At 42.7% G+C, this 12,325-nt stretch overlaps 1 protein-coding gene across 49 annotated transcripts in view; it reads left to right on the top strand.

Annotated features, from left to right (window-relative positions):
- Positions 1 to 12,325, top strand: part of TMTC2 (transmembrane O-mannosyltransferase targeting cadherins 2) — a 949,512-nt gene that overhangs the window by 395,358 nt on the left and 541,829 nt on the right. For 9 of the 49 annotated variants that reach the window (XR_014804573.1, XR_014804533.1, XR_014804535.1 and 6 more), the window contains one exon: positions 4,119 to 4,299. The exons of the other annotated variants lie outside the window; for them this stretch is intronic. The gene's annotated coding sequence lies outside the window, so the exon portion shown is untranslated. The remainder of the gene's footprint in view (positions 1 to 4,118; positions 4,300 to 12,325) is intronic. 49 annotated transcript variants of the gene reach the window in all.

Below are 12,325 nucleotides of genomic sequence, written 5' to 3'. Positions count from 1 at the left end.
GACAAGTGGAGATTTGTACGTCTCCACTTCCAGGATAAGAGACATTGCCAAAATGACCTTGAAATATCTTAGTTTTGAATGTATTTCATCTCAGAGACATTAGCCAACTGATTAAGCAACACAACTTGTTTAACACGGGAAGCAACACACCCAATAATTCTGAGCACCGCTGAAAATGTGGGGACTGGAACACCCCAGTTGTATCCCCTCTGTCTTTGGTTCTTTGGCTTTAGCTCTCCAGATGATGTTGTATCCCATCCTTGGCGTTCACCTGCCTCCTTGAAACTGCAGGGCAGTGGAGTCCTTCCCGTAGATAGAATTTTGAATGAGAAGAGTGCATGATTTCATTCTTACAAGATTTTGTTCCCTTGTAATTATCTTTTTTGCATGCAGAGCATTTTAAAGTTTTCAAAAGCCTTCATATATTTTTATACTTCGCTCTTGAAAACAATTTGGCAATGTAGACAGGAGAATCGTAATTATCCTCAAATCCAAATTCTAGATGAGGACTCAGGAGCTGAGAATGGCCATATGACTCGCCCAAGATCATGCTCAGTACAAAAACAAGTCTTCTTCTAATCTTATGACTTTAATCTAAATCCTGGGCAGGCGTGGATGGGTACGGACACAGTCAATGTACCAGGGGAGTCCTGCATCTGTTTCTTATTTCCTTGGTCTCTGAGGATCCGCTGCGATTGAGGAGTGTTTCCGTTTGAAAGACTTTCACTGAAAACTGGAGACTATTTCTGGTTAAATGCCTCTGGGTGAGAGGATAGAAGTAGGGGGAGAGGATTACTCACTTATAAAAAATAATTCTGCTTTTGTCCATCCGCTGTGTTATTTTTCTTTGCCTGTCAATACGTGGGGTTTGGCCTTAATTGCTACTAATTAAAATGTCATACCTCTTGAAGCTTTCTCCTGCAATGCAGGTGTCAACTGAGCTCAGCCTGTTTGGCTTCCCATCTTCTGTGGGATGTTTGGTGCTATTCCCTAGCTTTGAGCATGTGTGCCTCTCACATCCTGAGGCTTTGAGCCTCTGCTTCCACTGTTCTCTCTTGGCTTTTTCTTCTCACTGCTCTGATGTTCAGAACAGACTCTTTTCTAATTCTCCCTAAAACCATTTGCAGTTGTGTGTGTGGCCAGTTTTAAAGGTTTTACTGGCAGATCGGTTTTAATCAAATAGCTAAAAGTGGAATATTGAACATTCTTGTTCGCCATGGTTCTCAAGGCTCCCCTGGCAAGTCGAATGTCTCTCTGGTTTTCTCTCTCCATGGATTTTTTTGCCCCCTTTTCAGGTAGTCCTCTGTCTTGCGCTCACCCCAGTCTCAAAACTCGTGACATCTGCTTGGGCAAAGGCCCCCGGGTGTCCTCTTCCTCTCAAGAAAGCTGATGATCCATATTTTTCCTAAAACATGTTTTGAAAACTGGCAACTTACAGGCTGAGTTTAGTCTCCACATATATATATTTTTTTAATTGGGAACACATATTTAGGAATCTAGAGTTTAAAAAAAAAAATGGGTTTCTGGCTTTCCTTGAAATACAGAATTATCTGGCACCTGGAGGCCATACCTCTGTGGCAGGGCTGCTCCATTCAGATAGGACTTTTCTCTCCTCTGTATAACTGTCCCCACCACTTCTGCTTTGGCCTGGCTGCTTACGGCATTCAAGTTCAAGTCTCTAGCCCTTGATCAAAGACAAGCTTAATAAGTGGCTCTGACATCTGCTGCTAGTATTTTTTTCCTCCCTTGCATGATCTTATAAATATGTATTGGAAATATTCAAAGTGGATGATGTATCTAGAATTTTTTAAATTTTTGAAAATTTCTTTAGGGCAAAATTTTTTCTTATCGTTTTTAAAATTGAGTTGTGTCTACTCTTTGGATGTTACAAATAGTGCTGCTCTGAACATGTATGTAAAAGCGCTAATGTGAACACGTTTCCAATTCTTGTGAATAGATACATAGAAGTAGAACAGTGGGGGTCATAGGATCATTATACATTTAGTTTTTCAAGCAACTGCCAAGCTGTCTTCACAGCAGTTGCTGTTTTACGGTCCCACCAGCCGTGTATGAGCGTTCCAGTTTCTCCGTATCCACACCAACCCTTGATACTTTCTTTTCTACTCTTTTCCCTTTTATTATAGTAAGCCTAGTGGTCTCTCATTGTGGTATTCATTTGTGTTTTCCTGGTGCCTACTATTATATCATTTTTAAAATTTTTAATCTTAGTAGCAATAAAGTTTGCAAATGAATTGGGGTAATGCTTGGCAATATCATGGGGTAATGCTTGGCAATATCATGAATTTTCTTTTCTCTCAATTAGCTTTAATGTTATTAACTAATTCAGAGAATGCCTGGCTTATAAAACTTAACTCTTTGTCAGGGTTTGACTTTGCAATTCCTCATGCCAGAAAGAAAGACCCCCTCCATACGCGTCATATGGCCTCAGAACCGTGATTTTTCAAACCCTTTATCTTGCAATCTTATCCATTCAACTACATTTATACAAATAGTTTTAAATGCCTCCTACTGCAGAAATTAATTTTGATGGATGGCGACCCCATCTCAAACCTACAAGGAGTATGCTGCTCAGGGAACCAAAAAAATGAGACAAATGTTTAAGAACATGCATATTCTGTTTCACCATTTCAGTTTAACTGGAAATAATAAATGAACACCAACAAAATAGTCGGTATGCAAGAATTTTGCTCTTGAATTTGGCATATTCATTGGGATTTTTAAAATATTAATAATAAATAGGAACTTTTGAATCCATAAATACCTGATATATGGAATTTGTAAAGTGATTAAGTTGGTTTACTTCATCATATTCTATACAGAAGTCTATGCCAAACCCTATTAAAAATTTCATCGGTTTAAGAATTTCTTATCTAAAAGGTCTGTTTGCCCTCTCTCTCTCCCTAATTGTCTTCAATAGAGTGAACTTGATTCATGGGCTGTTTCATTTGTCAGAATAAAGCTAGCACTTTCCTTTTCCCAGCAATGCTAGCAAATTGCTTGATTCATATCAAAAAGCTCTCATTCACACATAACCTTTGAATAAACAAGTTGTGATACTGTTGGCAACATGCTAAGAGATATTCCTGTAAGTAGGCTATAAAGGAAATTGCCGTTGTAATTAAATATATAAAGGGAGAGCCTATTTTTTGCTTGCTACAAATCCTTTTTTCTCTCTTAAGTGGAGAATGTATAATGAGATTGGGCGAAAGCAGAACACGGAATATCTTTTTCTATGCTGGGGTACAATCTGTATTTCCGTCACTACTGGAAGCCAGGAGGAAAACTGTGAAACATTTATGAAACCTAAATAGAGTTTGTAATTCATAATTTTTAGAATTAGTTCTCTTTCCTCTTCAAGTAAGGCAATAGGGAGCCATCGATCCCATGCTGATTGAAAAAGTGACCCCTCTCCAAAAAACTTTCCTAGTATTAATTACTTAAAAATCAGAGTCTGGATAATGGCTGCTTTCACTGAGCGGAGCAAAAGCCTTTATGAATAAGACAGAATTCTGATTTAAAGTGGAGAAAAGAGAAGGGAACTAAAATATATCTTCATCATATACTAAATACTTTATAGATGTCCTGTTTCATATAGAAGATTAAGCCTGCACTTTATAGCTGCCTTGTGAATTGCCTATCCAGTAGCCATTTCTCCCTTAGAATCAACTCTTAGAACACCACCTTTGCCATAGGTTTTTGCCCAGATCCAGTTGATAGGTTGATTGGTCCAAGCCAGAGGTCAGCAAATGTTGGTCTCCTGTGCCAAATCAGGCCCACCATCTGTTTCTATACAGCCTGTGAACTTAGACTGTTTTGTACGTGTGAAAATGGTTGAAAAAAATCAAAAGAATAATATTTCATAGTATGTGAGAGTTATGTCACATCTCCACGTCCATAAATAAAGTGCTGTTGGATTATAGCAGCACTCAGTTGTTTCTGGATTGTCTATGGTGGCTACCCTGGCAGGATTGAGTGATTACAGCAGAGACTGTATGGCCCGCAAAGCCTAAAATATTTACTATCGGGCCTGTTACAGAAAAAGTTTGCCGACCCCTCGTCTAAGCGAATTGTGATAGTCCTGTCTCCTGCTTTTCCAGGCTCCAGTCCAGCTGGCAGTGCCCATGTGACAATGAAATGCAAGTAGAGGTCTGCTAGGGGGAATTCTGGAAAGGCTTTCCTTTCAACAACAACAACAACAACAACAACAACAACAACAACAAAAAACGGCTGGCATCTTAACACCCCCTTCAGTTCTTGAATAGGAAAATGCAATTGGAGGTGAGAGGAGCCATCTTGCAACCAAGGGGGGGTGAATATGCAAGTCAAAGCCAACACCTTAGAGGAGAGGCAAGGACCTGAGCACCTGGTAAAATTGTGAAGCTGCTGAACCAAGGCCAGTGCCTGCTTATTGCCAGACTTCCTGTTATGTGAGAAAATTAGCCCCGTCTGTAAGGCAGTCTTCACTGGGCATTCAGTTGCTAGCTGGCAAATGCCTTCCTTACTGATAACCCTCTTTCTTTCCTTTAGGCCTAGAACCTGTTTGGTCTCAGTTGTACAAGAAGAGTTGTGAGGGCCAGGGAGCCCTTCCTGGCATTTGTTCAATCTGCAGTCAGTAGGTAGCCGCCTAATCTCCCCGGTAAAGGCGCTCTTGAGTTTGCTCTTCCTAACCACCAGTTTCCCCGGCAGCGTTACCCTGATATTTTGGGAAGTGGCTAGAGAACAGTCTGTTTCCCATTGTTCCAACAAATAGCTCACAGCGCAAGGCCGTCTACATTGGTGGTGGCGGTGGTGGTGGTGGCAGTGGAGGCATCCCCCCCAGTCCCCCAGGTTAGATGTTCCATCCTCTGCGCTCCCATAATGTTCAGGTTAGAATGGCGTCCCACCCATGACCCCGTATCGTGTACGGTATGTCAGTTACTCAGCTCTAAATGCCTTAAGGACACCATCATGTCTTCTTCTGCTCTGTCACCCTAGCCTCTAACACGGAGCTTCATGCGTTAGAGGTGATGGAGGGTGGATGGAAGGAAAGCAGGCAGCAGGGTTGTCAGATAAAAGAATGTACTGTGCAATACAGCGAATGCATTCTTTAATTTATCAGATGTTTATGGAGTATTATATGCCTCCTTCTGGCTGATGGAGGTGAAGTGATGGATAAAATCAGCATCATTATAAAACCAAGCAAGTACTGAATACTTCCCAAATACCAGATGTTATGCTAAGCACGTTGCAAGTATTGATGTATTTAATCTTAACAATAATCTAAGTGAAAATTCTGAGGAACAGAGAGGTTAAGTAACTTGCTTCCAATCTCACAGTTAAAAGTGATTAAGTTAGACCCCCTCATATCCAGGGGGTCTAGTTCCAGGATACCACTTATTTACTTGCTGCTGTACCGTCAAGCTGCTTTTCTGATGCGTGAGTGTAGGGAGTACAGTGTAAAGAAAACTACTGTCCTCAATTATGAGATTCCAAAGCAAAATAACATGAGACACAGTTTTCATGATGCAGAGCTAGGTCCAGCCCACTGAGTTTCCAATCCTGGCTGCAGCATGGACTTGCGTATATTTTATGCCTCAGTGCCTTGGTTTCCTTATTAGTAAACTGGGATTGTAGTAATATCTAACTCACAGTTTTGTTGTAGGGAACACATGAATGTATGCGTGTAAGGTACTTAAAAACAGTGCCTGGCATTGTGTGAGTATAAAATAAGGGTTGGATGTTATTGCTGCTGTAGTGGATAGTTTTGTAATTATTACTCTGTAATCATAATAACAATAGCTATTACTATTATAATACCCTCAAGGGACATGTAGTCAGACCATAAATGATCTCATAAATAATTGTATAGTGACAAGTAGTGATTAAGTGTTGAGCAGGTATATTAGAGTTCTCCAGAGAAATAGAACAAGAATGAATAGGCTATGTTGGCTCATGAGAAGAACTGGCTCAGAAGATTATGGAAGCTGAGAAGTCCCAGGATCTGTTGGAGACACAGGGGAGCTGATGGTATAGTTTCAGTCCAAGTCTGTGTTCAAGTTCAAGAGCCAGGAGTGTGAAAGGTGTAAGTTCCAGTCTGAGTCCAAGGCCAAGACCAAGACCAAAGGCAGGCGAAGACTTATGTCCCAGCTCAAAGGCAGGCCAAGAAAGCAAATTCCCCCTTACTCAGCCTTTTGTTCCATTCAGACACTCAATGGATTGGATGAAGTTCACACATATTGGGGAGCGCATTCTGTTTTACTTGGTCTGCAATTGAGATGTTAATGTCATGCAGAAACACTCTCACAGACACACAAAAAATAATGTTTCACCAAATATCCGAATACTCCATAGCCCTTTCAAGCTAACACATAATATTAACCACCACAGGTCCACCCCGTGTCAACTTGCAAGTTGACAACTTCCCATCTCCATCACCATACTTAATCGCCAAATAAAGACAAGAACAAGAATTCTACCAAACATGATGCAGTTATCCTGTGACCCACTGCAAATATAATAAGACCCCTTTCTTCCAGAAGAGAGTGAAAGTCCTTGAGTGATAACTCTTCTTGATATCCTATAACTTAAGTACTATTATGTATTAAATTAACGGTACTCAGATACTGTGTATAAAGTCAATGTGTTGTATGTTAAATGGCAAGGGAGTAAGAGAGGAAAAAATATTTGCTTCATACACACACACACATATGCACACACACATTTGTAACAAAATTAGGAGGAAATACTCCTGACAGTTACAGTTCTTGTTTTTATAACTGGTCGCATCTTGTAGCTGATATTTATACCTACCTTCTTCTACTGCCCATTCTGTATACCCTTTGCCTTCAGCAAGTATCTCAATTGGTAATTCTTTCCCTGGTGGACTGACCCAAATCGTCATTCCTAAGGCTTCTCAACTATTAGCTGTGCTAACTGGATTGGATTATTGAAGTTTTCCATTGGACTTAATCACAGGGCATGGAAATACCAAGACAGGCCCTACAGGATCTCTTTCCTATATGCCAGACACATGCTTTCTTATCTCCATTATGGAAGAATAGTCAAATTTCCCTTGCTAGTCAGGGTCAATCACCCAGCCAATACCGTAACTCTCTTCTTTGCCTGTTGATTCGGAAGTCTGAGGAATATAAAGCAGATGGTGGGGGGCAGTCTTAACTCCAGTTCGCTGGAGTTGGTGTTGTGTCTCCTGGTAAGAGCATTCATCCCTCTGGATAAGACCTCTAGGCTGGTAGAACATAAGGTCAAAGGAATAGAAACCCAAAATTTTGCCAGTGGGTCACTCGAGGTAGTAATGAGTAGTGAATTTCTCATTTTTCACCACTTAATTCCTGTACTCATGAATCCTGGCTCTTGGAGAGACAACACCATATATGAGATGCTAATATTCTGAACATAAACAGCCTTCTGAAGAACCTAGCTCCAGTCCTGCAAGGTATTGCCATCTAGCTGTCACTGCAACTAAGTCTTCAAACCAGCTGCTTCTGGATGACCAGTGAATCCCCTGAGCACAGGCCCACTGCCAAACTTCATTTGCTGAGAATTGCTTTCCTTGGTAAGAAGCAATGCAAAGCATGTCAGTAGATAAGGCAGATTTGTAAGTTCGTGGATGGTTGTTTTGGCAGAAACATTGTATGGAAAGCAAATCCATATCCAACCTAAGTGTTTCTTCCAATAAGAAAATATTGCCCCTCTTAGGATGCAGGCCATCCAGTGTAATCACCTGTCACCAGCTGATCACCCTGGGGAGTGGTGCCATCTGGGGGGCCCAGCATTGGTTTTTGTGGTTTACAGACTGGGGATTCAGCAGGGCTGCAGCCGGGTTGGCCTTGGTGAGTGGAAATCCATGTTGCTGGCCCCATGCATAACTTTTATCTTTGCCACCCTAGCCACTTGGTTCATGAGCCCATTAGGTAATGATAGGAGTGAATGGAGAAAGGGATTGATGGGTATCCATAAAAAAGATAATTTTTTCCACTTAATTATCAAAATGCTCCTTTGCTATGTTACCTTTTCCTTTAGTGAGCATTCACATGGGACACAAATATCCTTTTTTGCATACTCAAAGAGGCCTATCCAGAGTGCCTTGTCATCAGTTTTTCCCACATTTACTTGTCATCAAGTTTCCAGTCATGTTCCTTCCTGACCATCCAGCCAAACCATTGGCCGTAGTCCATGAATTGGTGTCTAACTGCACGTCTGACCAATTCTCTTTCTAAGCAAAGCGAATATGCAGGTGTACAGCCTGAAATGCAGCCCACTGGGGGAAGTTCCCTTCACCCATGTCCTTCAGAGACGCCCCAGGGTGGGGGCTGCGGTAGTGCAGCTGTCCAGGTCTGGGAGGTGCCTGCATATTGTGCAGAACCACCTGTAAGCTAGGCTTCTCTTCCTCTGTCACCTGATTCCAGGGAACTCCCTGTGAGGCCGTGGATTCAGCCTGGGAGAGAGAAGCATTGGAGCAGGAGTGGGCACCAAGGACATTTGGGAAGTAGGAGGAACCATTTAATATTCTCCCACTTCCTCTCCCCATATATTCAAGATGATTCCTGGTGCTGTGTGTTCAAGAGGTTAGCTCTGTCTACTTCACCCGCGTCAAAGTTACTGCTCATATGAGGTCTTTTTTTCCCTTTGTGGCCACATTCTTTACCTGACCTCCTGGGTTTTTAAAAATTGTGTTTTGCATCGTGTTAATGTTTATTGCATGAGACCATGTGACAGTAGAGAGACATGGATAAAACCATCCCCGCCTTGGGCAAATGTATCCGACAAATGGGGAAGAACAGTCTTGGCTTGCACAGTTCTCCATCAAGCAGAGGGCAGGATTTGGAGGCCTGGGGGCTAGGCCCAGAACAAGGAGCGGAATGGATCCTGGAGCAGGAAGGTCTAGTGGTGTGCTTCAGCGAAGGCCTGGGAAAGCTGGGAAGACCCAAACCCAGAGATTCACCCTTACTCAGCCATCAAGTCCAAGCCCTGGAGGCAGCCTCAAAGGGAAGCCTAAAGAGCCCTAATTAAGGAGTTCCCGTCATGGCTAAGTGGTTAACAAACTTGACTAGGATACACGAGGTTGCGGGTTCCATCCCTGACCTCGCTCAGTGGGCTAAGGATCTGGCGTTGTCATGAGCTGTGGCATAGGTTGCAGACGTGGCTCAGATCTGGCATTGCTATGCCTGTGGCATAGGCTGGTGGCCACACCTCCGATTCGACTCCTATCCTGGGAACCTCCACATGCTGCTGGTGCCGTCCTAAAAAAAAATAAAAATAAAAATAAAGAAGTCTTTCAAAAAAGAGCCCTAAATGAGAACCTGGATTCAGCCAAGCGGTGGGTAAAAATGCCAGAGCAAATCAAGGGGGTTCATACAATTGCTGTAAAAATTCCCACCGCTTCTTGTGCGCGTCACCTGGCTATACTTCCCTAGGATGTGCAGTGAACCAGGATGTTTTAACATGAAGAGCGAGGCGAGACACAGGGGAGAGAGGACAAGACGCATCATCCGCTATTCACAACATCATTCTTCTTAGTGCCCTAAACTACTTCATTGGACTGCGCATTTTTTATTTTTCCATAGAACTCTTTGTGCTGTCATTCAGTTGTTCTTCACCTACCCCATAAAGAATGGAGGAGATTCAAACGTTCCCATGTAATGAAAAGAAACAATACAATGGAACTAGAGGTGCATAGTTATGGGGGAAAATGAATACACATGGAAACTGAGACAAAGTAAAAAAAAATAGGAAATCGTGTTTGTGCTTAATTCCTCACTATGAAATGAAAATCTTCAAAAAAAAAAAAAAAAGCGTGACAGACGCCATCTGAATATCTTTTTTTTTTTTTCTTTGTAGGGCCACACCCACGGCATATGGAGGTTCCCTGGCTAGGGTCGCAGCAAAGCCACAGCCACAGCAATGCAGGAGCCAAGCCACATCTGCGACCTAAACCACAGCTCACAGCAACCATGGATCTTTAACCCACTGAGCAAGGCCAGGGATTGAACCTGCATCCTCATGGATACTAGTCAGGTTCGTTAACCAGTGAGCCACGATGGGAACGCCTCCTAATATCTTAATAAGGTCAAATTGAAGAGTGAATTGGGCCTTCAGCAGCCAAGATGTGTCATTCCAGCTCTGTAACCCTCTTCAAACCCAGTTAGGAGCCTTTGGGCTCAGCTTCCTCCCGCATAAAACAACATTTAACTTTTTGCTGATGAAAAGAGCCAGAAACTGCAATCTCTGGGTCTGCTGCTTGACCTTGGAAAATTTATTAAACTTTTCAGATCCTCAGTTTTTTCACCTATTAGATGGAGCTCATGTGGAATTTAGACAATATATATGATGCATTTAGTGGAATATGCCATGACACTTGAAAATTTTCTCTCACAGTAGCCGTTTAAAAACAAGGTATCTTGAGTTCCTGTTGTGGTGCAGTGGTTAATGAATCCGACTAGGAACCATGAGGTTGTGGGTTCGGTCCCTGCCCTTGCTCAGTGGGTTAAGGATCCAGCGGTGCTGTGAGCAGGTTGCAGACGCGGCTCGGATCCCGCGTTGCTGTGGCTGTGGTGTAGGCCGGTGGCTATAGCTCCTATTAGACCCCTAGCCTGGGAACCTCCATAAGCTGTGGGAGCGGCCCCAGAAAAGCCAAAAAGAAAAAATCAAATCAAATCAAATAAAGTGAGTCACACAAATTAAAAAACAAACAAACAAACAAGGTATCAAGGTGCGTGATCTTGGAGGTCTCATGTACAAAAAAACCTCAAATTCTTCGAGTGGATTCTTTATCGTATGAAATTTTAATAACCATAACTCTTTTATCAGTGTTTGCTAGAAGAATTTATCTTTGAATCATACAACCAGTTGTATTTTTGGCATAATCACAAGGGGACTCAAGCAAAGTAAATGCAAACTGACAGCAAAACTGCCCATAAAAGTTTGTAATTCCTTATAAATGAATGGGCTGCAGATGAAAAGCTTTGCCTTCGTTTCAAGGGAAACCAAGCTTGAGACAAAACCTTATAAACCAAGACAGTGCGGTGTAGAGAAGCAGCACCAAAGGGCTCCCTAGAGCTTTGTCCCATCATGTGCTTTGCAAAATACGCTAATAATCCTAACAAAGAACTAACGGGAACCTACCTTGGATCCCAAGAAATTAAGACAAAAGGGTACATTTTCCGACGAATGTCATTGAAATGTACAGGAAGAAAACAGAGCTCTTTTGCTAGGGGAGCCGCTGGTTTTGAGGGGATGGGCGGAGGCCCCCTGGTTCACAGAAGGACGCATTTGCAGTGAATGGTCCTGAGAGCTTCTTGGATGCTGCCGAAAGATGGGAAAAGGACTTGGCGATGGAAGAAAGACAGCACATAACACATAGAACGACCTCCTACGTGGTCAAAACCGTGTCGGACGCTTCCCTTTGATTTCTCAACCCTCGCACTATCCCGAAAGGGGAGTTCAGCTCTTTCTAATATTAGTAGCAGAAAACCAGGATTCTGTAAATGACACGGCTTGAGTAACTGCCCGAGATTCAGCTGCCGATAGATAAGCAGATAAACCATAATTCGGAAAGGGGTTGTCTGACTCTAAACCTTCGGCTCTTGCCCCTCGGCTGGGCTGAGGGGCGGTGTCTCTAGGGAAGCCAGCTGTAAACCTATTCCAGCTGGGCTGGACCGCTATTCATCACCACCGCAGGAGTTGCCATCGCCCTGATTGGGATACAAAGCATGTAGCTGACCAAGCACAGGGCGGAATGCACAGCTGTTCCTTTATCTCCTTGGAGGTTGCAGAGGAGGGAAGCAGCAGGGGTGGAAACAGTCCGAGGCAGGGCCCAGGGATGCCCTGTGGATGGCACTTTTACCACCCCTTTCTCTGCTTCTCTGCAGAGAGGGCAGAGGTTACCGTCAACAGCCCTGCAAAAAAATATCTTGACACAAACGGTGTTTTTATCATTCACAGAGAGCGTCCATGTATATACGGAATGTACACACATGATTTTATATATATTTATATATTATTTCTATACAAATTATCAACGTATGTGTATATACCATATGCAAATCTATAAACTAATATGTATATATTTTTCACGCCCGGTAGCTTACGTACTCATTATTCTCTTCTTCTTCATGCCGTGATTTGTGATTCGGAAGAGGATATGAAAACAGAAGGCTCTGAAGTGCAAAGTGCTAGCAAAAGTGCGAGCACGTGGCAGACACAAATACAAGCCCAGGCATCCCACCTACTTTCTGTCAACGTCTCAACACTCACGATAGGATAGATGTCTGTCTGTTTTATTATAATTTGCCAGTTTCACAGGGGA

The sequence above is a fragment of the Sus scrofa genome, chromosome 5 (genome assembly GCF_054392235.1).
Source record: "Sus scrofa isolate SSC_HxYL_T2T_F1_AM1 chromosome 5, Sscrofa_HxYL_maternal_Yorkshire_Landrace_v2.0, whole genome shotgun sequence".
In the NCBI taxonomy this organism is placed as follows: Eukaryota; Metazoa; Chordata; class Mammalia; order Artiodactyla; family Suidae; genus Sus; species Sus scrofa.
Note: the sequence above shows the minus strand (reverse complement) of the source record. Positions and strands in the feature narration are given on the sequence as shown.